Raw genomic sequence first — 8,670 nt, forward strand, 5'->3', positions numbered from 1 at the left:
CGTTGCTTTTCCAGGTTTTTCTGAAATTTCTCGCATTTGAGCCAGCACTAAAATATTTCATTCCCGTCGCTGAATACATCGTGGAAACGGTATTTGCAACGGAATGCTGTCACACATGAAACCTTTTTGTTATTCGGTTCTGAAGTTTGAAAATGAAAATAAAACGGGGGTCACTTCATAGGCTTGAAAGAAGTCCAAGCAGCATAAAAACCCGCGAATTCTCACAAAGGCTGCACCTTTCTTCTGCTGCTTTTATAAATCAGCCTTAAACATTTGAATGCATACTGTACCTTACTGCTGCTAATCACATTCACGTGTTTACGAAGCTTTTTTCTGTCCGTTATGTTTTTGCTAAGCAGTTTCTCCGTTTTCCTCGTACTGTGATTGTCAGCGAGCACAACAAGACTGAAACAGTGTAAAGGCAGGTAAAAAAGAGGGTAAAACGCCTGATTGTCTGGAGTGGGATTTTAACCCGTGCCTCTATTTGGAGAGCGAAACACAAAGCTTAAAAGACACGAAGCTGTGAATTTGCTGTTTTAAACCGCTCGACTATCCTGAAGAAATGGGTGGTGATGATTGCACCAGTTGCATCCGATTTTCCGTAACTTTAGGACGATTGATACGACTGGACGAACACAATTTGTGGCGTTTAGTATGACATGGAAAACGGTACCGGACCATTCGGGTCCGGACTACCAGACTCAGAAACAGTTTTTACCCCCGCACTATCAAACTATTAAACTCCCAGCCTCTCTCACTCTCACCTATGATCTGAACCTCACAGTGCCTTCTTTCTTACCAAAAACCCAAACACACATTGAAAATCTACCTCTACCATACATGTCAAAAGCTCACTCCCCATAATTTCTATCCCTTTATTTCATTCTTTTGATGCATGTTTTTGCACATAACCTGTTACCTTTTTGTTGTTTTGCACACTGCCTGTTGTTGTTTTTTGCACATCGTCTGTTGTCTCTGTCTTTGTTTTGTAATACAATTGTATTGTTGTTGTGTTGTTGTGTTTTTTTCTTTGTACTACTTATGTCCGAGAGCTAGCTAAATAGCATTTCGTTATACCATATACCTGTGTATAAGTATAATGACAATAAACTTGAACTTGAACTTGACATAGTCTTGCAGGCAGTATATTATTTTATCGTTTACTCGTTTAAAAAAACACGGTCTTCTCGTTCCTAAGTCAGATTTTTAGTGCTTTCGAACGTTACTTCCAACCTGGACTGACAGCTCATCCGAAATGTTTGTGATCAGACCATGGAGTGGGGGGCTGTACCAAGCGCACGTTCCTTCCCAATGCTGAGGTGATCATTCGGAAGATGGGTGTGAAGAGAAACAAGCTTTGTCGACTAAAAAACAAGGCAGGATATGCAAGAATACTAATCACTGGCGACAGTTACCTTCTCTTACTATTGAGACTCCTACATTGCGAGTTTTTTGAAGACTTTGAAACTAAAGGAAAGCAGTGACAAATGAAACAGGCACAGGTGGGGTTTGAACCCACGATCTTCGGTTTACGAGACCGACGCCTTACCACTTGGCCACCGCGCCTTCAAGGAGACATGGGAATAATGTTGTTCAAATTATTTTTTTTCTGAATCTGGTTTACATCGTCTGGAGGCAGCAACATCAATAAAAGGGATACTTAACAAGGAGATACGCTGTAGCAGTGCGACTCCAACAGATGCTCCTGAACAGACTGGAGGTTTAAGCCAGCTCCTTAGAGCGCTCGGCCGCGTTACTCTCAACAGCGGCTCTTCAGCTCTTGTTGTTTGACCTAGTGGTTTTATAACGCGTGGAAACGACCGCAACTTCGTTTTCTGAGATGCTTTCTCTCACGTGGTGAAATCTCGACCTCTTTGGCATCTCTGGCTTTAGTTCTTCTGTAGAGCAGGCTTTCACACCTCTGCTTATAGTGCCCTTGAAGTCATTTTATTTTTACAGGAAGACGCATTCCCTAACGACCTCTCCTGTTTTAGAAATGCTTTATAAGGCGTGTTTGATTCAACGGACAAACAGTATGCTAATTGTACAATGCAGATCTATGCGGCATTCGTACTGGATTTGACTGGGATTCTGAAATACTTCTTGCAAAGGTATTCAGACTTTCTTGAACCTATAATAAAAACACAGACCTGAAACTCCCTAGCTTCCAATCTCTGATGTTGCTGTCCTTAAACTCGGACGTGATGTTCTGCAGACGTGCAGTGTCTCTTTACTCTCGTTGTTTTCAAAACGACCTCCATTGTCGGGCGCAGTTGAAGTGGAACTGGCCTGACTGCACTGGAAAGTACGGAATGACAAAATGTTTCTACGGCTCAAAATGTCCCTTTAGACCCTTGTCATGTCTGTGTGAGGAACGGGCAGGTAGAGAGGTTTAACAGATGCTCATGATGTTTCACACGGGGTGTTACCTGTCGTAGTGTTTCAAAAGATGTGTTAGCGGATCACAGATTATCTTGAAAAGATTTGGGTTTGCACTGGCTGGGATTCAAACCCGACTCAATTATTTGGAAGGCGCCTTTACCACCAACGCACTTCAGAGAAGCACCTGCAAATTATCACAATCCTCTCTTTCACCTACAAAGTTATGGAGACACAGACGTCCAATGAAAACTAATTTTATTCACTCAAGGCTCCACTCTTTTGTTGTGATGTCATTTTAATTAATATTAGCTTTGATAAGGTGTCGTTTTTGCCTCTTAAAGTTAAAGTCTGCTCCTTTCTTCCTGGTACAGAAATAACATGTTCCATCTTTGTTTAAAAACACCACTAAAAGTAAATTATTCAGCTCTACCGCCTGTGTGCATCGACAAGACATCTCAAAAGGACTTATCACATAAAAACACGATCCTTCCTGTTACCATTCCTGTGGTTGGGGCGTTGTTTCACCCTTTTACGTTCTTCTACAATATTTGCAGACAGGGCTTTATCACTCGAGTTGTACAGAACAAGTGTGCATCGGTCCATGAAAATCATCAGTACTGCTGTTTTTCTATGCATAGTTTAATTAAGAGCACTTAAAAGATGCAAAAAGCTTTCAATTAAAACAGAATTGAAAGACAGTCGAGTAAGGAGGTAGAAAAAAAGCTCTCTCCCGTCTGGGAATCAACCATCGTCGCACGTGTGACTGGATACAAAAATAACAGATTAATTTTTGCCCAGTCTCTTGAAGCTTCGATGCGATTATTTTTCCTTCCTTATTTCTTCATTCCCATGAATTTACTCTTCAGTAGAGGAAACGCGAAAGTGGGAAACTGCAGGCATTCTCTGCACATCTCTAAGTCTGTTCCATAAGTATTCGCATCGGGGATGTAGCTCAGTGGTAGAGTGCATCGCATGTATGAGGTCCCAGGTTCAATCCTTGCCCCCTCCAGGTGCTTTATATTACAGTACTCACATGGCAATTTTCTGTTGAGTGAGAACTCTTTGCTCGTGTTCAGAGAGAGCCAGGTTTACACAATTAAATGCAGGCACACTCGACGTGCTAGAGAGTTGCGCTGCTGTTTTAAATGTACCTCATTTAGTACTGTTAAATCCTAAATTATTTGAACTAATAATTTAGTTCAAATTCAAGAAATCCAGAGATTGCTTCACACTTGTCGTGGCTGTCGCAGAAAACACCTGTTGAATCTCACCCGGGATTTCCTGAGAGATCATTCAGCGAGCGAATCCTCCTTCTGAACTCCGCACTAAACTGAAAGCTTCACGAACTCCTCACTGCGTGTCCTGTACTGTTACAAGTGCTCTCGTGTATATGTGAAGCACAGCCATAAACACACTTTGAACTTTTTTCCGTTTGTTAAGGAAAATGCAAAAGAGCATGACAAGTATGGATCGTATAAAATATCCATGGCACAACTCGAGAAAGTACTGAAGGACTACACATCGACTTTTGATGATTACAAGAGATTCAAGAAACACAACCGTCCGCACCTGGGTTTGGATCCTTAACGCTAGAGTTAAAAGAACATAAGCGACGGATATGACCTATAAACTCTCTTAATTGTCTTATAGTTTATGAAATAAAACAATTTCTTAATAATTTCTAACTGTTGATAGACGATTTATTGAATTTTAACAAAATCACAATTGCAAACTTTTTCGGTTAAACTGTTATTCACATACTCTAACGTAGATAAACGTTAGTGTCTTCCGGTGTGTGAGCCAATTTCTCCAAAAAATATTTGTTAGTCTGTCGAGAGGCTGTGCAAGGTGTTAAGAAATAGAATTTCTAAAAGACAGGCTCCCTAAGCTTTAACATCAAGGCAGAAAAAATGCTGTTTTCTCTACAGAAATGCTCTTTAGATTTCAGCACTGTTGCAACTCCCTTTATAAAGGGTGTGCACACGTATACAACCAAGGCATTGAAAGTTTTTTTTAATTATTGTTCCAAAAAATGTTCCATTTGTTTGCTTTTTAATGTTGTTGATTAAAAGATTTTATTAAATGTGAAAAAAATCTGAATGTGAAAATAGGTCAAAATGCTATTGAAAAAAATCAGTAATGTGAGGAAAGATGGATTGTGGGAGCCCCTTAACTACCCATGTCATGCTGTATTTCTCACTCATTCTACTGGGAGTGGTGCCGTCGCTTCTGGATAAAGTCTGTCAGTGGTCATTCCAGACGGGTCAGGTATGACTGCTCTTCGGCACAAGAGACACGTGACTTGCGAGGCTCTCGACAGTGTCGGATAGCTCAGTCGGTAGAGCATCAGACTTTTAATCTGAGGGCCCAGGGTTCAAGTCCCTGTTCGGGCGGTTGTGCTGTTCTTAAGTCTATTGTGAATGTCATTCTAAATAGTCTTTTATCTTTCACTCTTCTAGCTGTACTGTGGTTATTTTAAATGTCCATTACTTGTATTTACAGTAGTGTATTTAGTGTTTCATTTCACAAACCGAAAATGTTCAAGTAGATCTTGTCACTCTACTCCACGTAATCATCTAAATTAAATCACAGTAGAGTACAGAACACGCAGTGAGGAGCTCACACAGTGAGTGCTCTTGAATACGACGAGAGGAAAGGCACACTGCACATCTGCAGAACATCACGTCCGAGTTTACAGCGACAGCAGAGGTTAGAAGCGAAGTAGTTTTTTATTACTCGCTCGCTGAACGATCTCTCAAGAAACCTCGGTTGAGATTTAACGGGTGTCTAATAATCACGCTCAAAAAGGTGACGATACGTTTTTTTTAACTAGGTAGCCTTAATGGCAACACGGTGTGAGTAGATCTTAAAGCAGCTGCAGACAGAGTACCCGTAATGGCAACACAGTGCTTTGAGTTCAGCTTTTCTTATTTCTTCTGCAGAACCAGTGGTATCGGAATATACTGATCCGCATAAGAAGCGCTTTCGGTTTCTGATCATTTTTATTGAGCGCTGCTCTAAGTACCACAGGCAAGATGGCTGGTGGTCTAAGGCGTTGCGTTCAGGTCGCAGTTAACCCTGGAGACGTTTGTTAAAATCTCACTTCTAATAAAGAGGTCTTTCTCGTTAGAGTGGAAACGATAGAAGCCTTAAGCGGGAAAAAAATCACAACATCTCGCATTTCACGTGTTTAATGTTAACTGTCTCAGTGGTTGCCTCGGTGATTGATGGCTCTTCTCCCTCGCAGGGTGACTGCAAACTTCTTCAGAGAGGGAGTCTCCCACGCACGGCTTTTCTTTATCAAGAGCTGAGACAACAGAAACAGACTTCAAACTGACATGAATTACTTCTTGAGCGTTTATGACCGTCTTTAAAAGCTGAGAGCAGGTGAAAAAGTCTTTGGAAAAGAGGAAATGTCTGCTGACAGTAAACTGAGCTCACACTCAGCTGCAGACAAGCGCTCCTCGTTAGTACAGTGCTGAGACCGGGGTACGTTTCTTTGACAGGGCGCTGGTTTAATTTTTTAACAACCTGACTTCATTTAGAAAGTGTGTACTGTGTACTAAGTTTCGGACTAGTTAGTGCAGTAGAATATGGAGATCATCTCCAGCTCTGAGCTCAACTGCAACAAGCAGTCGTGCTGAACAAAGTCAGAGAACCAGCTTAACGTGTGCTCAGTGTGGTGCTCAGGACACAGGGGTATTGTTGTGGTTATAATTAGCACAAACCGATCAGTAAATTAAAATGCAGGACATGTTAATATAGGAGTATTACTGTGTCTCTGTCCCGTTTGTATATAACCCAATGTCCCTCACAGTTTAAAAGATACCAGTATGGACACCTAACTCTTAATTCGGTGCTCATTGCAAATAGTACCAAAACAAGCACGTCCGACAGCTGCGGGGTTGAAGGTGAACATGTATCGTATTGTAATGGCTTCTATTTCCACTGATGAATGAGACAGATTCATGAGGAGATCCTACGCACAATTAAGCGAACACATCGCTATTTTGGTCTGATGTAGAGGCTCCATTTGTGTCAGCAGTACTATAAATGTAAGTCTTATACACTTTCAGGGGCTGCATCTGTAGCGCTTCATCTAAGAGGACTGTTTTACTTTACCACACGGTTACATTCACCCACCCAATTTATTCTCAGAATACCCCATGGCTCAATAACCCTGTTTTCCCCTGGGAACCACCAGTGCACAGTCTCATTCCATTAAAAAATATAACAAATATATTAAATTAAAATATTCAATGAACAAATATATTCTGTGTAACACAGAGCTGGAAAGGTGAAACCAGGATGGCTGAGCAATTGAACAGCTAAACTGTTGCTCAGGATGGCTGAGTGGTTAAGGTGTTAAACTTAAGGCCCAATGAGCAAATGTCTAGGTGGGTTCAATCCCTACTCCTGTGATATGCTTTTGAAGTGACAGAACACTTTGAAGATTTACACTCTATTAAAATATGGGTTTACTAAATTTCAGTTCTCTTCACTCCCTGGGATAACTGAACTCTCACCATTGCATCCTGAAGGCTTTACATGCATTAGCTGTGATACAGCTCCTAATAAAGACAGAATGAAACTGTATCAATAATAAATGACATGTTTTAAATAAACGTGTATTGATAAACTTCATTATTAATAAAAGTGGTGTGACGGGAAAGCAAATTAAATATTACAATGATATTCCAAGCAACTGATGTGTGCCGGAGCCAAATGTCATCCACTGTGGGCTTTGTAAATTGTTTAAAAATTGTAAGTGAAGTTGAGATAATTAACAATTTGTTGATTCCTGCAGTTACAGATTAAAATGTGAGAAGATTTTCTCTGGGTTTATCTCTGTCCGAGTGCCTGATGTGAATATGCTGAACGCAGTGTCTTTGATTTATGTACTCAAACATCCAAAGAATCCCATTCTCATCATCCTATGGTTTGTCAAACGTGATATTTTCAAAGTGGGTGTGATTTCGTTTAGTCTTTCGCTCCTGTACTTGAGCAGTAATGTTTCTAGACGCGCATGAACAGGGTATAGTAGGCTGAGAGCAGGAACACGTGGCCCACAAGCATTAACAGTATCAGAGGTGTCTGCAGTATGTTGGTTTGTGAGCAGCGATAAAATAAAATGCAGAGGAAGCAGGTGTGCCTGCATTAATAAAGCTCCAACGAGCGGAAAAAGTAACAGAAGAACCAACCTAGATCCAACAGCAAGTTTCAGCAGCTGAAATCACAGGCAAAACTGCCACAGGTGAGGCTTGAACTCACAACCTCAGCATGACTCCACTCTCCACTCCACGCTGACCAAATGCACCACTGCAACTGCACAATGGGATTGTTACATGTGTAGCGGCGAGGCTTATTAATAAGGCAGAATTAAGTGTTTCTGAGCTTTCCCAAATGAGGCCTCATCTCTCTGTTCATCTCTGTGGTGCAGCCACAGAGAAGCTATTCATGCAGGCTGATTTAAAGATGTTTTCTTTTGATAAGGGACAGCTCCCAAAGGGGGATGCACTTAGCTAAGCCTAGCTATCATGATCAATGGTCATCCATTGGCGCCTATCTGTCTAGGGAGTGCCAGTTGGACATCTGGACCGCATTACTAAGTGTCAGGAGTAAGTGACTCATATCTCACCGTGATCAACCAATCAGGGACTGGTAGGGCCGAGTAACCCACGTGGGACTCTGATGCCCATGGAACTTTCAGCCAATCAATGAGCTGAAGTTCCTCCAGGTAAAAACAGGCAACACAGAGAGCCTGTGAGATTCAGAAGGGGAGATTCAGTAAGATTCAGTAAGATTCAGGAGTGGACTTCTGTGGACTGTTCTAAAGGGAATTCAAAGGAGAATTCCAGGGCAGGACGGCCCAGGAGCAGAAGGCTCCCAAGGGCAGGACATTCTCGCAGCGCGCCTCCTGACCATCCTGAGACTCAGCCCGGACAACCACGGAACGGCCAGTGTGTCCGAGTGCCAGAACTTTGCTTTGTTCTAAGAGTCTAGAGTGGAGGTTGCCAGAGAATAACCAGAGGATCCACCCGAGGTTAGCACCAGCAGCAGGCCTCGTGAACAGGTCGGAACTGTGGAAAGCTGAACCACTATTCAGAACTAGCGCTTCATCAGGAACGAACCGGTCCTCTTCCTGACTTGCTGGGACCCACAGTCATCTTTTCTCCTGTGCACAAACTGTGCTAGTTAAAACCAACACTAACTAGCCGGTCAGTGAGCATCAGCAGCGAACCGTCGCAAGCCGCACAGCACAGCCTGGCACGGAGCCAGAGAGCGCGG

At 42.2% G+C, this 8,670-nt stretch overlaps 1 non-coding gene across 1 annotated transcript; it reads right to left on the reverse strand.

Annotated features, from left to right (window-relative positions):
• Positions 1-1,494: 1,494 nt before the first annotated feature.
• On the reverse strand, positions 1,495-1,566 carry trnat-cgu (transfer RNA threonine (anticodon CGU)). The gene has a single exon. It is a non-coding gene; the product is annotated as a tRNA-Thr (tRNA).
• Between the last annotated feature and the right edge of the window lie 7,104 nt (positions 1,567-8,670).

This window comes from Atractosteus spatula (genome assembly GCF_055471065.1).
Source record: "Atractosteus spatula isolate fAtrSpa1 chromosome 10 unlocalized genomic scaffold, fAtrSpa1.hap1 SUPER_10_unloc_16, whole genome shotgun sequence".
NCBI lineage: Eukaryota > Metazoa > Chordata > Actinopteri > Semionotiformes > Lepisosteidae > Atractosteus > Atractosteus spatula.